The sequence below is a fragment of the Haemaphysalis longicornis genome, unplaced genomic scaffold (genome assembly GCF_048455015.1).
Source record: "Haemaphysalis longicornis isolate Haplotype H1 unplaced genomic scaffold, Haemaphysalis longicornis Haplotype H1 scaffold_5, whole genome shotgun sequence".
NCBI lineage: Eukaryota > Metazoa > Arthropoda > Arachnida > Ixodida > Ixodidae > Haemaphysalis > Haemaphysalis longicornis.
The window spans coordinates 155420500-155443350 of NW_027526385.1; the positions used below are offsets into that span (position 1 = coordinate 155420500).

At 47.3% G+C, this 22851-nt stretch overlaps 1 long non-coding RNA gene across 2 annotated transcripts in view; it reads left to right on the top strand.

Moving 5' to 3' along the window:
* Positions 1-886: 886 nt before the first annotated feature.
* LOC144138773 (uncharacterized) overlaps positions 887-22851 on the top strand; it is a 52624-nt gene continuing 30659 nt past the window's right edge. For both annotated transcript variants that reach the window (XR_013315972.1, XR_013315971.1), the window contains exons 1-3: positions 887-1177; positions 5247-5361; positions 8639-8736. This is a non-coding gene — a long non-coding RNA (uncharacterized LOC144138773). The remainder of the gene's footprint in view (positions 1178-5246; positions 5362-8638; positions 8737-22851) is intronic.

Consider the following 22851-nt stretch of genomic DNA (forward strand, 5'->3'; position numbering starts at 1 on the left):
TTGAATGGTCGACTAAAGCTTGAAGGTCTGCTTTGCCTAGGGAAAGGTTGCTTTTGAAGGTCAGCCTTGCCTTGTGGGGAAAGGCTGCGGAGAACCGCCCTGCCGACCAATTAGTCTCCGCATGGCGAGATCGGCGACATGTCGCTACGTATTTCAGTGTCGGCCAAAACATGGTATTTGGGAGAATAATACGGAAGAACACAACAAAGGAACAGTCCCGCGTTTGGCGTCCTGCGCTTAGCTTACCATCGCTTTGGAGGCTGAAGCCTTGCGCAATCATCCGGACCTTCGTTCTTTGCAAGCGCCCATAAGTCGGATTGGCATTGAGACGCGAATGGTTCTAATAGCGACAAGTTCGAAGGATATGCACATTTGTTTACACGCGACGTAAAGCTCATGACAGGGAGCACGGCGCCTGCGGTAAAAATTCCGGGGGCCAGCATTCCCCTGGCTCCGCCACTGGCGCACAGGAACTCTGAAGAAGTTCGGCGGGGGCACGCGCCCCGCTGCCCCCATGTACTTGAACCTATGACATATACGGTGGGCTCAATGTCCTTCGCCGGGCATTCCCCTGCCAGTGTCGCGTTGTGCAAGCGCTAGGCCCCGCCTCTGTTTCTGGCAGGCTGTAGTTCGAAGCATTGTTGCGGGTGGAACCCGACGCCTTCTCTCGTAAGATGGGTATCGGTACGAGATTCGCACACTTTGGTTTGCTAAACCAGCAGAGTGACACGCTGAAAAGCGAAAATAAACAATTAGGCGGAATTTGAATTTCGCGCTTACGGCTGCTGATTCCAAACACAAAACGACGCTGCGATCGCTAGTGAGCTGCGCTATTTTCCTGGGTTGAGTTGGTAGAATAGTAGACGCCCTGCCCGTGCTCTCGCGCCGTCCAGCACATGGTGATTAGGGTTTGTTTCTGCAGCATCAAAACAGAGCGCGCAATGAGTGCGCAGCACGAATGATCTTGATAGTGCTAATGCCGTTGGACTAACTGAACGAGAGTGACAGCTAAAAGTAGCTTTACAGGCGCGCTGCAATGGGCGTGAAGGCCTCAGAGCGAACGCTGTGCGGACGTGCGGATGAACTTTCCGCGGGACGGATGCTGCCGCGGTGCTCACAGAAGCTGATTGCGAAAACAACAACAAAAACTCGTGAAGGCTTAAACGTGCGGAAACAGGTGAGCGACCGCTTATTTTCTTAGTCTTTGTTATTGTTGTCATAGGGCGGCTGCAACAGTGGTGGGTGGCATGTGTAATCAGTCTCTTATGCCTATCTTCTGATAGCCATAAAAGACTGATATGCGTCAATGATGCGTCAAGGCGGGACGTGCGTTTGCACGTGCTCCCAGGGTGAGCTAAAAGAGCTTTTCTGTTTTATCGAAAGCGTTCTTATCGAATTAGCTTAGTCCCATTGGCGGAAATTGGCGATTTCTTTGTGGCTTCATTGGCATTTGTTGTTACTTGGAGTGAATAGTCCATTTGACCTACTTGTTTTTAAGTGTACGTGAAAATTCATCGAACGCTGTTTTATCGAATGCATGTCCGTTTCATCGAATGCCGTTTCATCGAACTGACATTGCCTGTTTTATCGAATGCTGTTCGGGGGCCGCTGTCTCGATTAGTGTTGCTGATAGAAAAGTTCAAGTTTTCTCGTCGTAAAGAGATGCATGAAGCATGAAGGCTTTATAATTTAGGGTCGCCTAAGAAAACCTCGTACTTTTCAAGCACGAGTTTTTGCACTGCCACTTCCCGTGACGATTACAGGCAAAATGCAATGAGTTGAAGTTTCTCTGGCTGATTCTGCCTTTTGTGTTGTGATTACTGAAGTTGGTTGTTGTTTCCTTTCTTTTCGGTTTTCTGGAACCGTGTTTATACAATGGAATTGATCGCACAAATCGCCAGAAGGCATACATATTCAGGGTGCACCAAGAATTGATCGACCGACTGGCAGAAATCAAAAAAAGTTTATTTTGCAAGGACGGTATGAAGTGTATATGTAACTACAATGGCCAAAATGCGCGAAAACGCAGTAACAATTTTTATTGATGAACATTTGCCCTCAAAAAATCTTTACTGCCATGTTTCTTCCTTGGTTCGAGATGTACTCAAGGGCCTCTTCTTGGCTAGCACAGCCAACATTTATGGCTGTATCTATAAACGTTGAGCACAGCCTTCCTCTGCTTAAGCTGCTGCTCTCTACGCAAGCGTGCTTTCAGCCGGTCGTCGGTAGCTTTTTGTTCCTGTTGCAGGCGGCTGACGAACTTCCCAACGCCGGGATGTCAGATTCCAACAACTTTTGAAAACCTGCAGTGCCAACTTTCTACAGATATATTTTCTCATGGTAACCTTTGCTCTGCTAAGTGCTGAATGAACCATAAGGCAGGTGGAAAGCGAGGTGGCTCGTGGATCGCCAGTCCAACGGGCAGTTCGGGCAGCTGGCGTGGCTTTCCCATGACGTAATTTTTTTTGAACTAGCATACCAGCTTCGAGACGGCTGGCGGAAACTCCTTTTTCAGTTCGTCAAATGCCTGCCAGCCAGCAAGATTTTAGCAATACGCGCAGTAACTGTAGTCTATTGGCGTTCAGTCGAATTCTATGGTTTGGCAGGAAGGTCAAACCGCAAGTTTTATCGGACGGAGGGCGAAGAATTGGCATCGCTTGCTGAGGCTGAGACACTTATGTAGATGCCAGTATCTAGTGAACTCTTGAAAACTTAGCTACATGCCAAAGTGCTTGGCCCCATGCTTCAACAAAATAATCAGCGGTTTCTTGCAAATTAAAATGTTCATACCAAAATGATCAGCATGAAGATAGAGGTGTGCAAAAATATCTCTCATTTGTTGCTGTCCACACATTGTAAAGGATCTTCTTTTTTGTGTACAACCAAATTCGATGAAATGTCCTCGATGAAACATCCTTCTACCGAACGGCGTTCGATGTTACGGCATTCGATGAATTGTCTGCAACCTGTTTTTAAATGCTTAGTTGGCCACAGCGTGCCTGTATTCTGTTTTCAACGTTTTGAAAAAACTTCCCAATTGTGCGCCTATATTTTCCGGAATTTGTAAGTTATGTGCTGTTTGCAGTAGTAGTGGGTGTCCTTGTATGCTTTTGACAACGTGGTTGGGGTCAGCTCGTGCTAATTTTCTAATTTACAATATTTTTCGCCATGTCCCGAAATCAGTAAATACCGCGATACTTAATTTTGGTCGAATTGAAGTGATCGTGGTTCTAAAAGTTTACCGTGTACTGAGAGAGATGTTTAAAAATGTCTGCTGCAATAAACACTTCCGCTAGTCACACAGGTTATCAAAAATAAACCCATGGGAATTTAGTACTGGCACAACAAGTGAAATGCCGTAAACTAAAGCCACAGTACGCCCTTGGCATTGAGGTATTTTTTTTTAACCATTTGGGCGATTCAGTACTAACGGAGTGGCTGCACAGTGTGTCTGCCAATGTGGTCATGTTGGACGTATTGCAAAGCATATGAATCATAAATCTGTGGTTCACATACTGCGCATATTTTCACCAGCATTGTCAGAAAAAAACCCTGTCTTGAGTCCTGATTTGTACTGTACTTTTTTGCCTTCACCTCTATTCGAAGAGAGTTGGTCAGCTAGAAGAGTCCCCCGATCTAACAGTCTAAACTGGCAGTCAAACCAGCCTATCCTCATGCTGCCGAAGGCTTCATTGGGCCCTCAACTTTGGTCGAGGAGATTTTTCTTTGAGTCAGTCAGCAACCTCACCCTTTTTGTGTGCATTTTAAACATCCATGAAAAGGCAAAAGAACAACAGCCTGTGTCTTAAACAATGATTGTTCGAGTTGCTCTCTTTTCGATGCTCAATGAGGAATGAGGATAGCATGTTTGGAAAACCCCAGGCATGCTATTGGTCAGGCTGTCAGAGGCAGTGGGCTGTTATAAAGTCCTTAACACAAACATAAATCTCGGTACTTGTTAAGATATTTGGATAGGGAACATTCGTCAGTGGTGCAATGGATGAAAAAAATGTTGCGATGAAATAAATGGTTTTAGTGCCTGTGCACCAAAAAAAAAAAAGTGCCGCATGATTTCCATGCAGGAGAGGCACACAACTTGCTTGTTTTCAATACTTTGTTGTCGACTGCTATTCTGATTTTGAGTAAGGTTTCAAAATGAAAGGCTGGGATGTTTGAAAATTAACTGAATGGAGACACTAATAAGCAAGGATGTCAGCTATAATAGAGTAGCACTTCATAAAACAACTTCAAGGAAACATCACTCTGTAAAACAGAATTTGATAAAGTTCTGTTTGATAACATGACTTTGACGAACCACTGCTTTACAGTCGAACCCAGTTATAACGAACCCGGATACAGCGAATTATGTTCTATATCGAACAAAAGCAAATCAGTCGTGAAAAGACGTGTGAAACATATTCCTTATAACGAAGTTCACATCTGATATATCAAACTCGGTGCGCCTAGAATTGCTGCCGAAATGCATGGTCTGGAGCAGCGATTGAGATGTTGATTGGTCGCGATTGAAATGATGAGCACGTGACGCCCGACACTTTCCGTTACTGTTTTCAACGCACGGGACTCTCGACGGAACCCGCTCAGTCAGTGAGCCCTGACCAAGACGGCAGCATCGGCGAACTGTGGGAAGATCTCGCCAACGTTCTCGATGCTGTGCCGAAAGGAGTGTCCTTCGAGATGTTCTTAAGTGTTGACGATGACGTTGCCATCACTGTGAGCTTCTCCGACGAAGGCACCGTCGCCGATGTCGTAACAACTGGGGCTGTGGAAAGCACCAAAGAGGCGGAGGATGTCAAGCTGTCTGACGCTTAATGAAGTGCTTTCGGCAGCGGATGTCCTCAGCCAATATTGGTTCGATATTGAGGGACACAGACTCGAACTGGTGCAAACGATGTCTCGTGTAGAGAATTCTGTAGAGGCCAAAATGAAAGTGAAAACAAGAATCGCTGTTTCTTTTTTGAAATTTTTTTGCGAAGTAGGCAGATAAGGCGTAAAGTAGTTTTACAGCTTGCAATAAATGGGGATTGTTTTGTGTATGGTATCGACAGTTTTTTGTTTGTTCTTGCATGCGGGGGGGGGGGGGGGTTGCGGAGGGGGGAGGCATCATTTTGTAAAGGTTTCCAGACAGTTTATTCTTTGCCATTGATTGGAGCTATACTTTCTACTGATGGCCTCTTTATTTCGTTTTGTCGGATGAGTGGTATGTATGTCTTGTCACGTTATCACAGGCGCAGCCCATTTTCGTGACAGCAGGAGTGGCAGCAGACAAAAGACCAGACCGGGATGGACCGTGCGGCTGTCCTTGTAGCCCGGGATGAACCGCGCATACGCCGTGGAAGAGAGGTACCAGCTTTAAGGGGCGGAGCGCCCTGGGGGCTCGGGCTGTCTGCGTCTCCAGTCAGTGTTGTCGTTTCATGTAGCCACGGTACTAGAACACCCGGACACTCGTTTTTCAATGCCTCACGCTAGAGAGCTTCGTGCTTCAAAGACGCGCGACATTTACAGCTAAGCTGTCTACCTCCACTCCTCAAAGGTTTCATCTTTGTGGGCAAAAACGCCAAGGTGCCCAGAATACACTTATAAACTGCATGCTTCGCCCCTCACCAGGTTTCGCGTTAGTTGAGATGGCCCGGGATTTTTAATGCACCGAAATTGGGTTTTGTCTTCATGGCCCCTTTTAAGAGAGTTTGTGTGTGCTTCACTCTTTCTTTGCGCAGCTGCACTTCATGTTGAAGGTTCTTCCTTTTTTACGTCATGCAGAAAATGAACCTGAGTGCTTTTAGACATGCACCGTTTAATAATGTGTCGCTCGTAATGTAGATGGTCGGCTTTGTTTGCCCAGTTTTCTACAGTACTCTGTACTCTGAAAACTTCCTCAGTTAGTTCTTGAGTTCCTAAGTAGTGCTGTTACGCCTTCATTTCTTTGCTTTGGCGCTTCCTTTGTGCCTTGTTTCATCCTTTCCTTGCAGTGTCTCCTTTTGTGTTCGTTTCCAATGTATTTCCCATTTCCATCTCGCTGCGGTCATTCGTATCTCCTGTAATCGTCCCATCTCTCTATACACTCACCCCCCTTCTGGCATAGCAAGCCTTGCAATGGCCGTGCTGACTTCTCTAGTTCCTATTAAAGAGCACTAGGTCTCTCTTGTTTAATACTTTCCTGCCCACAGGAGAAGCAGTGATTTTGGTTAGTCTAACAAATAATTTTTTCCCAGTCGCAAAAAGTAAGTAACATATAACATATTTGCCAACTCTCTTACCTGTCCTCCCGACTCTACGGGAACGGTCGTAAACCTCCCCAAAAAGTGCCCCAATCCGCACTGCGAAAAAAAGTGCATCAAACAGCACCGCTGCATCGTAATTGCAGTCGTGTGTCAGGTACCCACCTGAAATCGGCGAAGGTGTATACAAACATGTCGAGTTCAATGGTCGTGTAGGCCTTTTTTATAGCTCCATTGCCAGCATGGCGATGTCAGAGCCAAAGATGTATTTTCAGCTTTTCTTAAGGTTTTTCTTAAGCTTTTCTTCAGCTTTTCTTTACTACAGAGTTTCCCTGTTTTGTGCCAGCCTGAAACGGTGAGCACTTCGAATTTGGCACGGCTTGTGCATGCGACGTGAGCGTAGCGTACGGCGGGAAAAGTGATGTAAAATTGCATTTGGCAACGACCAAGCGCCGGAACAGTGATGGCGCCGGCGCGATGAGAGGCAGGAGACTGTGGACAATTTCTTGGTCAATAGCAATGTCATTTTGAATTTGCTTGGTTTGCAGGTTGCGGCCTTCAAATCAAGGCTGATCTCGTAGGACGATGGACAAGTCACGTATGTTGCAAAAAAAAAAAAAAACATTGCCCTCTTGCGGACTATCTCCAGATTTTTGATGTCCCCAGGGTGTATGATATTGAAATGTAAAAGGGTAAATTTCCTTTGCAGTGGTAATTGCTTCGAACAAAAATATTGATTTAGAAAATTCCGAAAAAGAGGAAAAAAAACTACAGAAAAATTTTGTGACAGACACGAAAAATAAGTGTTGGTGTTGCTCCACACAGAAATAAAACAAAAATTGTGTGTAACAAAATATACATTTTGTTACACATACTAGAAGTGCAAAACTCCTGCAAATGTGAAATGTCTAGCTATAACTTTTTGACTTCTAAAAAAAAAATATTAGTAAGCTTTAGTGGGTTTCGGGCCAACCTACCGCGGTGGCTCAGTTGCTAAAGTGTTGTGCTGCTGAGCCTAAGGACATCTGTTTGATTCCCTGCTGCGACAGCCGCTTGTCTGATAGCAGGCTTCGCACAGGTCCTTGAAAACCTTGAAAACCCTTGAATTTAGAAGTGTCAGTTTCAAGGCCTGGAAAGTCCTGGAATTTTTTAATTGTCCTTGAAAACCCTTGATTTTTCCGGAGAGAATCAATGGCCCTGTCTTTTCACAAGAATTTAAAGTGTTTGTCGTGGATTTTAGGTGTTAACAAATGTAAAAAAAAAAACATTGTAACAATCAAGTTTCAGTGTATTGCATGAAATTACAAGTTTGGTAGATTTTCATTATTAAGACGCAACATTAGGAGCAGGCACTTGTCAATCCAATCTATATCACAATACAATCCAGTGAAAGCCAGCTTCTGTTCTCTATCTTGCATCTTCCACCTAGTCTATGGACGGTTGCTCATTGCATGTTTGCTGTTCCTGATACGCTCCATCCACGTTTGCTTTTACGTGAAAATGGTGGACGTGTATAGTTCATCCTGCCTTGAAGCAACACTTGCTCGATTTAATTTCAGCTGATACTCTTGCTGACAAAGCACGAGATGCACGCAGCATTAACTAAGTTTTGAAATCAAGCAGCCTCAGCAAAACACAAAGAAAAAAGAAAAACCTCTAAATACCAGCCATGAAATAAAAAAATGAAGCTGGGGGAGCATTTACGAACCCGTTAGCACCTATCTAAATGTGCACTAATGTGCTTAGATATTGTGCAACAAAAAACTTTTGCATTGTGTTGGAAAAGTTATAAATAATCCCAGATAAAACATTTAACGGGGACCGTGAAAATGTGTTTTGTGGTTCTTGAAAGTCCTTGAAAACCCTTGAATTTTTGCTTTTGAAGCCTGTACGAACCCTGTGATAGTGATGAAAAGCAAAAATGCATGCGTGTCGAGATTTCACCGCGCGTAAAAGATCCACAGGTGGTCAGAAAATTAACCCGAAGCCCTCCACTTCCCTATGCGTTTTTTTTTTTTTTTCACATCACTTGGATACTGTCACCTATATTGTTTATGGCAGCTGTCTCTTGTAGCTTCATGTGCGAAGCCAAGCTAGTATAAGTTGTTCACGGCGTTTGTTTTGCATGTTGAATTCCCGCATTAATTTTCTTCATTAGAGATCCTGGTACAAGCTCCACAGTTCTGGCTTTACGATTCGGGGCATCGCAAGTGGCCTAGCGAGGAATGAGCTGTGGCTGTGCCACCAGCATTTCCAGTCGTGCTTTTTCTAGCCTCTAAATGTTGTCTCTTTGTACGGGATATGTCATATTCATTCAAAGAACATGCCTCTAGATTGGTACCTTCTAGGTTGAATGTTAAGTGGGCCTGGACGTACCAACTTGCTGCTTTGTTTGTGTGCAGGTGTCTGCATTTGCTGCCCTCTTATTCAGTCACCACCAAGACATGGATGCGTCTCTACCTTCGGCCCGGGGGACTCGGGCCTGCAGCAGCTGAAGGTGGTGAGTGGGTGCAGAATTCCCTCCTTGCGTCTGGCCAGGTATTGCCCTGGCCCTGGCTATCGTGCTCGTGCCATAATGTACGAGGACAGCTTCAATATGTCTACGCTTGTGACGAGATTTTGCATCAGGATTCTAAAGCAGCCCACGATGCTACCCCAGCTGTCACATCTTGCGCAGTCAGTGTAAGAGGCACTGTCACGAAGAAAAGTGCCGTTAGTAACACCGCCTTGGCATGTCTCAGTATGGCTGTGAATCTCAAGATTGCGCGCTTTCCACCATTACAGTCAAACCTCGTTATAAGAGACATTTGAATGAAAGTGGTTTGGTGGGTTTTCCTTTGTTCTGAATGTTAGCAACATTGCATACAAGAGACCTTGGTTACAAGAGACATTTTTTGGCTCCCTTGAGTGTCTCTTGCAACCAGGTTTTACTGCGTAGAGTTTTGCAGCCTCTTGAGCTTCGTTCGTGTTGGTGTCAACGAGTTCCTGTGTCACATTTAGCCGGTGTAACAGCTACAGCACATAACCAACGGCCGGTTGGTTTTCCCCCATTTCGGCTGACATTTCTGGCCAACTTCAGTGTTGCTAACCTTGTGGGCAGGCTCGGAACGGTTTGAGTGAACAGGGTAGCTGGCAGACAGCTCTTCGAACCACCTTTGTGCTCATAGGACGAGGCTTGTGGCAGTCCTTAGTGCTTTAAATAAATACTTGTGAACAGGCTTGGTCGGAGGCACCGGGCCTCCACGCGAGGCTTTTTTTCCAGCGTGATCCTTTGAAAAGGTCTGGTATGGGTGTGGATAAGGTGGCAGAATCTGATGGCACCCATTTGTTTTACTTCCTAACCCCCTTTTTTATAGTACAGTAGACTCTCGATGAACGGAATTTTAAGGGACTGAAAAAATTAGTTCCATTTAAGAGGATATCCGTTTCCTGGAAGGCATGTGCAAAAGTACAAATTTAACCCGCTGCGGTGGCTCAGTGGCTAAGGCGTTGTGCTGCTAAGCACGAGGTCAGGGGTTTGATTCCCGGCCCGGGGCGGCCGCTTTTCTGATGGAGGCCGAAAAGCGAAACCGCCTGTGTGTACGAGATTTCGACGCACGTTAAACATCCACAGGTGGTCAAAATTAATCCGGAGCCCTCCACTACCAACGTTTACTAGATCGGTTCAGTTGTAAAACTCTCCCCATGCGCCGCGCATCGCCGGTGTCTCCATTTCTCGGCGTGCTGCGAGAGGCCTGGCCCGCTGCATTTTGCTCTACCCGGCCGCTGCTCGTTCTGGTACGATAACGGGACACATGAAGTGGATGGCCGGTGCGGTTTCTGGGTTTCGGTTTCTGGGCTGGGTTTCGGTTTCTGGGCGCCAATTCAAGCAGTGACGTCACAGTGTTGCGAGGCAGCTTTGCCATGTGTGTCTACCATGCGGCGCTGCGGTACGCTGCGACTTTACTGCGGCGTCTGTTCCTGCACCCACGTGCTTCACCACGGAAGTAAACACGCCGGCTCGTCATGTCAAGCCGCAACAGCTCCGACATGGACTATTTGTCTGCTTCCTCCGATGCGGGCAAATGAAAACAATGGACATGCAAACCATGGAAATGCAATTGAATATGCAAATCATGCCCCTTAAAAAACCGCAAAAAAAAATCGTGCCAATCCACCCCGTGAATGTGGTTGGAAAGCAAAGCTGTAAACGGCACCCATAACGATTACCCATGCGACGTCACTTAAATTCACTCACATCGCTTTACAAATAGTAAAACCAGAGAGAAATGAAATGCACTTAACCACACCAGTTATTACTTCAAAGAGATATTCTTGGTAAGGTTAAATCAATGCATGATGCATGAACAATGTTTGGTTGAGTTGTATTGGTGTAGCACAAGAGTAGAAACTTTTTTTATAAAATTAAAGTAAGCTCCTACCCGGGGTTAGACGATCTGACTTCTCCGTCTCTGCGCTGCGGACGGAGGCGACGAGATTTGCGGCAGAGAAGGAGGAGGAGGAGGAAGAAATACTTCTGTTCAGATTTCTGAACAGCCCAGAGTGCAGCCCTGGGGAGTGATTCCTTCTTCTGTGGGGCCCATATGCATTCCGCGTGGCCTGTGTTCTGTCCACCCGCTGAAGCTGGGTAGGTAGAGAGGGCCTGGACAGCAGCATCTCCCATTGCTCTTGTTGGATAGTTGACGGAAAGAGAGGATGGTACTCAGGGCTAAAGTCACACACCCCCGATTACGGGGCGGAGTATTCCTACTTCTGAGCAAAATTTACATTCTGCGTCGAAGCAATTCGAATGCATTAATTGAAGACGCGTAGGCTGTGGGAAGGAGCCCGGATTGTATGAGCCGTAGAGTAGTTTGTTGTTCTCTGGAAAGGTCCGGGTAAGGCGAAGGTACGGTCTATCTCGGAAGACTATAATGCTGGGTTATCTCCCTGAACGTGACAAGCGGGTGACTGTCCTCGTGCAGCTCCATAGCACGGGAGGTAAAAGCGCAGGCTTGTTGGGTGGGCATACAGTGTAGACCGCTTATAACGTATGTCGCGGGAGCCGCAAAAATCCGCACTATAAGCGGTACCGCACTATAACCAAAACACGCGCGAATTCAACCACATCGCCACCTATCTCTCAAGTCAACCTATATTTATCACCACTCAAACGCACAGCACTTAAAAACGAAGGCACGGTCTCTATTTCGTATTATTTTTCACATCAGCCGCTGCTGCAGGGCAAAAGCGCAGTCTCACAAACGGCGAGCGCGGCTTTAACTTCCGTTGTGTTTGTTTTGAAAGACCATGGCTGCGTTTTTAGCGTATATGAACAGACGCCGCAAGACGTGATAAAAACGCCCGCGGGATTTTTTTTTTTTTTTACCCCACCTTGCCGAAGGCGGCAGCTTATCAGCGCAACGTACTGGTGGTGGAAATCTTCGGCTTCGCGCGGCTCGAATGTTCGGAAAGGGAAAGAGCGGTGGCTTATCTGCAACAACGTTCTAAAGCGTGAACCGCGTGGTAGATTTGGTATCGCGAAAACGTGCAGTGCACGCCAGCGCGGATACAACTGGCGTTGTGTGGGCGGCGCGGTAAGAGGCGGCAACATGGCGTCGGCACTGGCCGTGAAGCGGTGCAGGCAGTTCCAGTAAGTTCCAGCGACCGCTTCTAACCGATCGCTGAAATGCCGCACGGGGCGCAAGCAAAGATGCTCATGCAAGAAAAGAGCTAATAATGTGGGCGAAAAGTGGAATATAAACTGCCATCCACGCTGCTTGTGAAAGCGCCCATCGAAAAATACCACGGTGGTAAGCCTAAACATCTCTGGCGCGGCTAGCCGGCTCGGAGCGGAGCGCTTCGAATCTCCCGCCATTAGGTACGCGTCTCCCCATTGGTGCAAGTCGTCAGGCTCCTCCCACTGCCACGCGAAGAAGCCACCGCGAGCGCGGAATCGCCGACACGAGCACGAAAAAAAAAAAAAAAAAACCCAAAAAAACTCGCGCGCAACGCCGATGTGCACGATTCGTGCGCGAAAACGGACCATGCGGTTCACGATAAATAAAATCAACTTGCCGCGCGCGGATGGGGAGTCTGTCGCTATCTTCCGAGGTGCATCAAGCAAGGACAGTTGTGGTTATCAGGTACGCACGAACTAAAGGGTGCCTATTTTTTTTTCTTTGGGTGTCTACGTTAGAGGAGGGGCAAGGGGTGCACGCTGCATCAGATGGCCGATTTCATCCATTCTTTTTCTTTTGCTACCCTAAAATGATGCCTCAGCTGCGCCGGTAGATCAGCAGACCCGCCGAAAAACCGCACTATAAACGGTATTGTGCTTCGGCCAGCCGCATCTTAAGCGGTATGCTTATGCATTGAGTTCTATGGGAGGCAAACCGGTGGTCGCAAAAACCCGCGTTATATCCGGTCCCGCACTATAAGCGGTTACGTTATAAATGGTCTACACTGTATTTGTTGCCCTCCATTGAAGCGTGAGGGGGTGTCCAGATGAGCTGAATGGAACCGTTTGGGGAGTGGTTTTTTATTAGCACGCGCAGTGCAGGTCAGGACACCCAACCCGACTGGTAATTCCAGTAGGCTTGCTGGGAATCGGTGACTACCCTCCGAACCCCTGGTTGAGTGAGAGCCAAGGTGATGGCTGCCACTTTTGCTGCCGTCATTTCTTGGGTCCTAAGAGAGGTACACGCAAGGAGGTTGGTTCTGGAGGTAGCCACGATGATGGTGTATTGCTTCCCTCGATGTTTGGAGAAGTCTGTGTAGATAACTGCATGATCCCCACCGAGGGTGGTGTTTAGCGCTTGAGCTCGTGCTTTTCAGTGACCCTCGTCATGTGAGGGGTTCATATTTCTAAGCAAAGGGAACATCTTTAGTTTTAGTTGCCAAGAGTTTGGGAGTACGTCAAGCGGAATGACATTCTGGGCTGCCCAGCCAATCTGGTGAAGCATGCGGTTACCCACCGCAGTTCTGAGTCGGACCTTCTGGTTAGAAAGATGGCCCTCTATCAGCTCTTCAACCGCGTTGTGGAGCCCCGTGCTAAGCAGCCTCTGTGTGGACGCACTCATGAGAAGACCATAGGCCTGCTCGACTGCCTTTCTAATCATTATATAAAGCATCTCTATGTCATCCTTGTCGAGAAGAAGACACAGGGTTGACGTAAGTGACTCTCGAGAGGACAAAAACATCAATTAATCGAAAGGTACCGGATTCCTTTAGGCCTCGCTTCTTGGTGGCAACTGTGTATGATTTGATTAATGCTGTTTTTGAGGCGCTGCAAGGAGACGTCACTCTTGGTGTTAGCCTCGAGATGTAGGCCCAGGATCTTGATGCTGGGGCTTGGAGTGATGGCCTGGCCATCAAGGAGTATTTGAATGTATTCCTTGATTTGGCGTGAGGGTGGACGACAAGGAGCTGTGATTTTTTACGTGAACACTGGAGGCCACAGGATTTAGCACATTGGCGTACTAGAAGTGAAATGCCATGCATTGGTGTGAGCTTCCTTTAACATTTGCAACTCTTAGCTCATAAGCAAGGTGCGCACAGGGCCGCGAGACGGGCATGAGTGGTCGCGTGACGCTTTCACGTGGCATTCAGCGAGAACGCAGGGGGTAAACCCGTACATGTGCTTGGTGAGTACACCACCTGTCTTCCCCGTCTTTGCGTGGGCTCGTAGCTAAATCGGTAAGACAACGGGCTCTCGCTGTGTTAGTCTATTAGTTCCAGGTTCGATTCCCGGCGGTGCCAGTACATTCTTTTATTTGTTCGCTGGAGTTTTCTGGTGACACCAACGGCCGCGAAAAAACCCTTGGGGGGTAGAGGTAAAAAGCTTTGCTTTAAAAGAAAGCTGTCGCCGCCACGAATTGAACCCGCAACGTTGAGCGAGTGGGTGTGACGCGCGAGACCACTGTGCCACCGCACAAATGGTGACCCGCCGGGAACTAGATGGAGGCCCATCCTTTGAGTCGTATGTCGGTGCTTACTAGCTAGTTTACAGAATTCCTGGCTGGTAAACGAAAATTTCTTGAATAATTCTTGCGCAGCAAGGTTCCGCGAAGCCCCTGCAATAGCTTATAGGCCTTATACAAAATCTGCTGCCCTCTCGCGGCCACCGCGAGCGCGACCGCCATGTTCAAGGGCTCAACTGGAAAGCGGAGCATCGAACTGCAGCAAGTTCCCGGCGATCTATCGTTTCCTGTCGTCCAGGATGCCTACATACTGTTGTGTGCCATGTTGCACACAAAGTGGGAACAAGGATGCTCAAGGGGCAAAAGTAAGAATGCTAGAAGTCAAAGTATTGATGTTTATTGCGTGTCGCGCGCGCATGTGCGCGTGCCGCGTGTGCGTGTCGCGCGCGCAGCGAATCGTATCCGTGTAAAATTCGTTCATGTAACAATGACAACAACAAATTATGTCCGTGTAATATGAAAGGGGTTACCAAAGAACTGCCTGCTTGTCTCAATATGCCAGAATTACCTCGCGCTAACACAGCGGCGATTGCGGACTATACTACTTCGGTGATCGGCGCGAACGCGACCTCGCACTAACGCAGTGGCGATTGCGGACTACTACTTCGGTGATCGGCGCGAACGCGATCGGAGCTATAAAAAGAATTACAGGGAATGCTGAATGGAACGGCCAGCGCTCGTGCGTGTAATACTGATAAATTAGCGTTCAGGCTTGCTGGTCCGGTGTTTGAAATTATTTGATCCCTCGGAAGGCAGGAGTGTCAACTGGCTTGAACATAGAGGGTGCAACCGCTGTGTTTACATGCTTTGGGAGTTCAAGGCGAACGTCGCTGCTACAGTTCATGTCCGGACGTACTTTATGTACTGTTTGAAAGATTCCGTTTTTTACATTCTCACAACGAAGAGAAGTTTGCACGCGATGTAAGCATTCTGCGTTCACACCAAATGCAGGGCAAAATGAGTTCGAGTGGTCGCGTGAACGAACTCCGTGCCGAACACGAACCATCGCTTGATCCGCGATTTTTCTTGCCATGAATGACGATTATCTGGCCAAAAGCACACGCAAAAAAAAAAAAAAAAAACGCTGCGCAAAAAAAGATGCCCTTCTAACGAAAAAAGATACATGGAAAAAGACGCAGTTTAGGTACATTTATTGTATGCCTTAGCTCTGCAATTAGCGCAATAAATGATTATTGAGCATTTTCAGTGCATAATTGAGGAGGTAGAACGAAGGGGAGGCGGGGGTATCTGTTTCGTAGACATTGTTAAGATGCCCGTCTAACGAAAAAAGATACATGGAAAAAGACGCAGTTTAGGTACATTTATTGTATACCTTAGTTCTGCAATTAGCGCAATAAATGATTATTGAGCATTTTCAGTGCATAATTGAGGAGGTAGAACGAAGGGGAGTAGGGGGTAGCTGTTTCGTAGACATTGTTCTCTGGGGTGTACCACCGTTGTACCCTCTCATTTTATCAAGTACAGTGTAGACCATTTATAACGTAACCGCTTATAGTGCGGGACCGGATATAACGCGGGTTTTTGCGACCACCGGTTTGCCTCCCATAGAACTCAATGCATAAGCATACCGCTTAAGATGCGGTTGGCCGAAGCACAATACCGTTTATAGTGCGGTTTTTCGGCGGGTCTGCTGATCGACCGGCGCAGCTGAGGCATCGTTTTAGGGTAGCAAAAGAAAAAAGAAAGGGTGAAATCGGCCATCTGACGCAGCGTGCACCCCTTGCCCTCCTCTAACGTAGACACCCAAAGAAAAAAAAAAAAGGCACCGTTTAGTTCGTGCGTACCTGATAACCACAACTGACCTTGCTTGATGCACCCCGGAAGATAGCGACAGACTCCCTATTCGCGCACGGCAAGTTGATTTTATTATTCGTGAACCGCATGGCCCGTTTTCGCGCACGAATCGTGCACATCAGCGTTGCGCGGGTTTTTTTTGTCGTGCTCGTGTCGACGATTCCGCGCTCGCGGTGGCTTCTTCGCGTGGCAGTGGGAGGAGCCTGACGACTTGCACCAATGGGGAGACGCGTACCTAATGGCGGGAGATTCGAAGCGCTCCGAGCCGGCTAGCCGTGCCAGAGATGTTTAGGCTTGCGTGGATGGCAGTTTATATTCCACTTTTCGCCCACATTATTAGCTCAGGGTGCGCACAGGTCCTTGAAAACCTTGAATACCCTTGAATTCCAGAAGTCTGTTTTCAAGGCCCTTGAAAACCTTGAATTTTTTACAAGTCCTTGAAAAGTCTTGAATTTCTTGAATTCTAGATTTAATTTAGTAATTGTCATCAAGAAAACGGACTTTGTTGCTGAACTTTTGTTCTTGTTTAATCATTCTGAACCGCAGTCAAGAAAACACCGGTTTTTATACCTCTGTAGCCGATTCTGTTAGGCAGCTGGCAACACTGAAGACAACGAGCCGTTTCCATCCCCATCGCTATCGCATCGCTACCTCGCCATCACTCGCTGAGTCATACGGCCGCGTCCGTGCGCTAGTATTCGTCTAATCGTGATTTCAGCGCTTTTTGAACGTTGCTTCTTCGGTTCAGTGAAAGTGATGTGTTGATATGTGAGACAATGCCCGGGAAAAGCAAGTTTCAGACTACGTGGCTCCACCATGGCGACTACAAGCAGTGGATTGCACCGGACACAACAAGTCCGCATCGGGCTTGTTATTTGGGGCAATAGAACAATTTTCTATTGTGTGTGACATGAACAAATCTGCATTGTGATATATGATAAACCTATTCTTATTTTTTCTGTTCAGTGCAAGCAAATTTGCATTGTGAGATTTTTTTCTTTGTGCAATAAATATGTCGGGCCTTTTGAAAGCCTTGTCTGCAGATCTTTGATGTAAAAAAATCAAAATAACCTCGCGCAGAGGGCCTTGAAAAATCCTCCCACAGGGGCTTGAAAGTCCTTGAAAACCCTTGAATTTTTCTCTTCGAAACCTGTACGAACCCTGTAGCTCCTTTCTTGCATGAGCATCTTCGCTTGCGCCCCGTGCGGCATTTCAGCGAGCGGTTAGAAGCGGTCGCTGGAACTTACTGGAACTGCCTGCACCGCTTCACGGCCAGTGCCGACGCCATGCTGCCGCCTCTTACCGCGCCGCCCACACCACGCCAGTTGTATCCGCGCTGGCGTGCACTGCACGTTTTCGCAATACCAAATCTACCACGCGGTTCACGCTTTAAAACGCTGTTGCTGATAAGCCACAGCTCTTTCCCTTTCCGAACATTCGAGCCGCGCGAAGCCGAAGATTTCCGTTGCGCTGATACAACTTCCGCCTTCGGCATCGTGAACACAAGGTGGGGTAAAAAAAAAAAAAATCCCGCTGGCGTTCTTATCACGTCTTGCGGCATCTGTTCATAGACGCTAAAAATGCAGCCATTGTCTCAAAACAAACACAACGGAAGTTAAAGCCGCGCTCGCCGTTTGTGAGACTGCGCTTTTGCCCTGCAGCAGCGGCTGATGTTAAAAATAACACGAAATATAGGCCGTGCCTTCGTTTTTAAGTGCTGTGCGTTTGAGTGATGATAAATATAGGTTGACTTGAGAGATAGGTGGCGATGTGGTTGAATTCGCGCGTGTTTTGGTTATAGTGCGGTACCGCTTATAGTGCGGATTTTTGCGGCTCCCGCGACATACGTTATAAGCGGTCTACACTGTATTTCTTTGCTACTTTCCTTAGGTGAACCTATCGTATCGTACTTGCGATTACAAGCTAGCACACACTTTCAGTACGGAAAACAAGCTAGAGAGGTTGTTTTTTCCCTCCATGGCAGGCCCTCCTTTCCCTCCTTCCAGGCCCTCGGCAAGCTTTATGGTTGCTACACGCTGTTGCTCTTCTGTGAGTGCTGGCACCACGAATTCCCGAGCTGTAGACTGTAGAGGGGTCAATAAGCAACCTTCACCCACTCTCCGCCAGTTTACGTTCATCACGGCTTCTGGTGCCATCCTTTTTCGAGGACGGCGCCACTGTTGAGGTAGTTCTGTTGGAGCAAGCTCATCGGGTGGCTCCTTGTAGCCCAACTCTTGCAGAGCCACAACTGTCTTTAAGACTGCCATCAGGTGGTTAGTACAATAACCTGATGCCCCAGCCGGACAACTGCACTTAGCTAGCTCCACTTCGCAGGCCATCGTGAAGGTTAGGTTGACAGTGTACGGGTCTGCATTCTTTTTCCGGCTCCGGTAGCAGGCACAACGCACAGCAACAGCAGGACCAGCGACACTGAAACCAAACAACAGACCCGTGAAATTCAATACAGGCACAGAAACATTACCTGTTCAAGAACTAGACTAGTGCTTACAAATAAGAGAAGGGGAGAAAGCCGTCATTTAGACCTAAATTTGAATACGGTGTGACGTGGCCTTTAATGCAGACCCTTGGGAATTAACAGGACGGCTGGTAGTTGAAGCATTTATGACGATTATAAAAATAATCCAAGATGATTTACGTAGCGTGCAACTAGAGCACCATGGTCTTTGACCATGTTAGAGACTACAGTACCTGCTCTGCATAACAAGAGAGTCCTTAAGCACTCCATAAGTAGTATACACGTTAACAAGCGTGGGTAAAATAAATTAACAGAGTCTTCACACAGACGAGATAAATGAAACGAGCGCCACAAGCAAAGGTCACGAAAATATGACAGCCTTTTTAATGACCCTCGCACAAACAATGCGCTTGCGCATGATGCGTTCAGGTGTGCTTTCACGCGACAGAAAGTGCAACCCGCAGTCCATAGCGTTAGTCCTATAAAAATTAATCACCAACTGTGTTCGATCATTTGTAATCTGCACATTCATTATCGTGGCAAGAATTCCTTAGTATTTATTTTTCATTCAAAACGCTTCCATCAATCGAAAATTTACTCTGCACCGGGCTGCAGCATTGCAGTGCTATTTGATTTCTTAAAAACGGGATTTTTTTTTTTGCGAGCGACCCAGGATTGCTGTTACAAAAACAATCGCAAAGTTGAATCGCGGAAGAGCGAGCATTCGTCAATGTTTTTTCGCTTTCATAAGGACGATTTACCGCACTGTTTGTTGCAAAACACGATAACCCAGCGCTACTTGAACAAACAAGAGCCGTGAGCCAAATATTTATTGCATAAAATAAGAAACGCACAAGAAGTGAAACGGAATACGCGTGTTGCGGCTGCCCGAGCGAGTGATTTTTCAAAACTTCGATTTGCGTGCGGTACCATTGATGGCTCGGTAAGCTTTAGAATGTAATTCATTCTAGGCACCATTAAAGAACTTCTGCGCAAACTCAAAAGCACATACAAATAACAACAAACCAAGAGTACTTACCTGGCGCACCGTTTCGTCTTCATCGTCGGCAGGCAAACGTACGATTCGGTGGCGAACTTGTAACTGCGCTCCTGGTGCCGTTGCAATTGCGTTTGGACGCGTAATATGTCTCCGCGAAGCCGGACGGGAACCGGGGCAACGCAGACAAGTCCACACACCATTCATCAGTCATTACGTGCGACAACACAGCACGAGACGTGCAGCGAGTCACCAAGAAGCGATAACACGCACGCGAAGCACCTTGTAGTACACGTATTCCCGACCGGCGCTATCCTTAAACATGGCGTCGAAGCGAGGGTTCGATTCGGCTGCGACAGAGGGCAGCACTTTTACATAAGGCCTATAGCCATCAACTCTGCTCCTTCGCGAAAGCGCTCGCAAAAATAAGTGTGCCCAGCTGCAACTGCGATTTTGCACTGTAGGGATAGTGCTTGCCGTACTTTGGTTTTACGTTGGAAACCTTGGCCGATATTGATCTCTTATTACCCAAATTACCCTACGTAACCCTTTTTCTGCACGAAACTGACCTTATATTTTCTACAGGCGAGCCGATTGCACATGCAGTTTGCAGCTTTGAGTAGCGGCGTTGCCGAAGAGCATGGCCGAAGCGTCAAATGCCAAAATACGGATCGCATTAGCACTAGTGTTGAGTTGTATGGGCTTCATGGACTTTACTGAGTTTACCGTATTTACTCGCGTAATCCTCGCACTCGCATAATCCTCGCACCCCTAATGTGAGCCACCAAAACTTGGATTTTTTGGTTCCTCGCATAATTCTCGCACCCCCAACTTTGCAGCGGCGAAAGTTGCCTGCTCGTGAAACCCGCATGGTGCACGCTCTCTCTAACGCGCGACCTCCCTCGCCGCCTCTCCGTTCGGCGGAGAGCACTGTGTATCCAAGGCCATCCAGGCACCCTAACAACCTGCATGGCTACTCCCTAACAGGCGCCCTAACACGCTACTCACACTGTCCTTGAGCCGGTTTCGCGCATGTTTCGCGTGCGCGCAACTAGACGGTGTTCGCGCAGCCCGCTGTCGTGTCGTCGTGTCGCCGTGTCGCCGTCGTGATCCCGCCGTTGAGCGGCAGCAGTCAGTGAGTCACTCGCGTCAGTGGTGGATAGCTCGCTGCCGTTTTGAGAACTTTTTGATCTAATTGTTTTGTGCTTGGTGCCGCTTCGCCATGGGGAGGAACGCCAGCTACACTGCCGCTTTCAAATTGAAAGCGAAAGAGTACGCGATCGAACACAGCAACCATGCCGCAGGCAGGCACTTCGGCGTCACCGACTTCAGCGTGCGTTACTGGAGTAGGACACGCACATACGACGACGAGATAGGGCGCGCGCCAGAAAGCAAAGGCGGCAATTTCATGATCGCTGATCGACGGGAGACTGTTTACGTTGTAAATAATAAAATAAAAAGAAATAGCTGCTGTTGGCAACACTGAGCTTACATATACAAAAAACGGCCGCTACATTTAGCGGGATTGGCATAAGGAAAATTGGCAACACTGTGCACCGGATTTTTTTTCCCCCCGCATAATTCTCGCACCCTTAACCTTGCATTGACTTTTCCGAAAAAAAAGTGCGAGGATTATGCGAGTAAATACGGTATTACACTCCAGAAACTAACAAAATAGAGCCGCATTCATTGCGGCACGAATGTTGCCGGGGCGCAGTTTTCGCTTCTCGGTCGATTCCCAACGACGCGTCGGGCGACCAGTTTTGTTGGCGTCTTCAGTCGGTGAGTCGGTCACACTACGGCGACTTTCCTTCAGCCGAGGTGTTTGTGTCGCCGTCGGCGTAGTGGGACAACGCGGTCTGGCAATTCGGCAGTTGGCCGATGGTTTGGTGACTCGTCGGCGTCGCCATGGTGCCGGCCTAGTGTGTCTGATACGACCAAGTGACCAAACAAACTGTGGTAACTGGAGTTCACGTTTACGTCGGTGGAGTCGCTAACGCGGTATGACGTCACAAACTTTATGCTGGCATTTCACTGACGTCATGGTTAGCGGCGCTAGTGATGGGTCCCGATCTCCAGAAGAGCTTTTAGGTACTTTTTAAAAGCGAATTAAATTATATATTGAGCGCTTGCTGTACCCAGCACTTCGTGTTGAGGGTCCTTGCATACAGAGAAAGCCTACAGCAGGCTTTTTACAGACTTAAAATTTGGTGGCACAACACCTTTAATGTGGGGCGTAAAAGCCGTTCTTTACGGCTCATTGCTTTGCTTTCTTCAACAGGTCAGCCGAAGCGTATCGTAGTTTGCACGCTCTTGCGTCCGCTTGCTCGCTGGCAGTCAACCGCCAGCGTGAACGGTCTGCAGCGAGCGGGTAGCGTAGAATAAGCTTCCATTAAAGCTTATTTTGATTGACTCTGCCGAATTTTATAAAAAAATCATAAAACCGCTCATTTTCTTCCCAGCCAAAGCAGCAAGGTCACCATTGGAGCTACGTCACTTAGTGGCTCCAGTAAAGGGCACTGGAAAAAGAAACTCCCAAATTTTCTCGACGTCCTTTTAGAATAGTATCTTTTCCAGGTTTTGCCCTGACAACAGTTAGCTTTACCAAACGTTACTAAGAAGCGATATTTATGCAAAAGGTGCAAATATCTCTAATTGAAAGAATTATTGAGTCAATTAACTGACGAAGTTAAACCAGCTTACATGTCAATAAGCATAAATTTCTTTGCAGCAATTTATTGGTTTTCACAGTATACACTTTACGGCAGACAGAAAGCAAAAAAATATGTGCAACGTTTTTTTATTTACAATCAACTCCACATCTTTTTTGCAGATACATGCAAGGTTTTTATTTACAATCAACTCCGCATCTTTTTAGCTTAAGGTGAATATATCTACAAAATACCATTACAAAAAAATATAATGAATACATACATGAAAGGTTTTTTTTTTTTTTTTCATTTACAACAAACTCCACAACTTTGCCACCGCGCTTACAGTAGCTTAGCACGATTGCGCGCCGACTTAACCTGCACATTCAAGGCACATTCTTGCTGAAGGAATCTAGAATAGAAATGGATGCGCGTCGCCAAATACGATTTGATGACGCGCGCAGAAAATTCCTCAGAGTGAATGTCGCACCCCACCCACACGAGGGATTTTTGCTTAGGTCTTCCAAAATGGACCAAAAGAAATCCCCAAAGACCCGCTTTGCCTCTGTCTTCTCTTCAATAACTCGCTCAATGCCCCAGAGCATGCAGGTTAGAGCATCTGATGGGTGCTAGAGGGTGCCTGGTACAAAAGACCTCATTTCTGTGAGGATAGCTGCTGCTGGAACATGACCGCTACCCTTGACGGTTGCTTTGC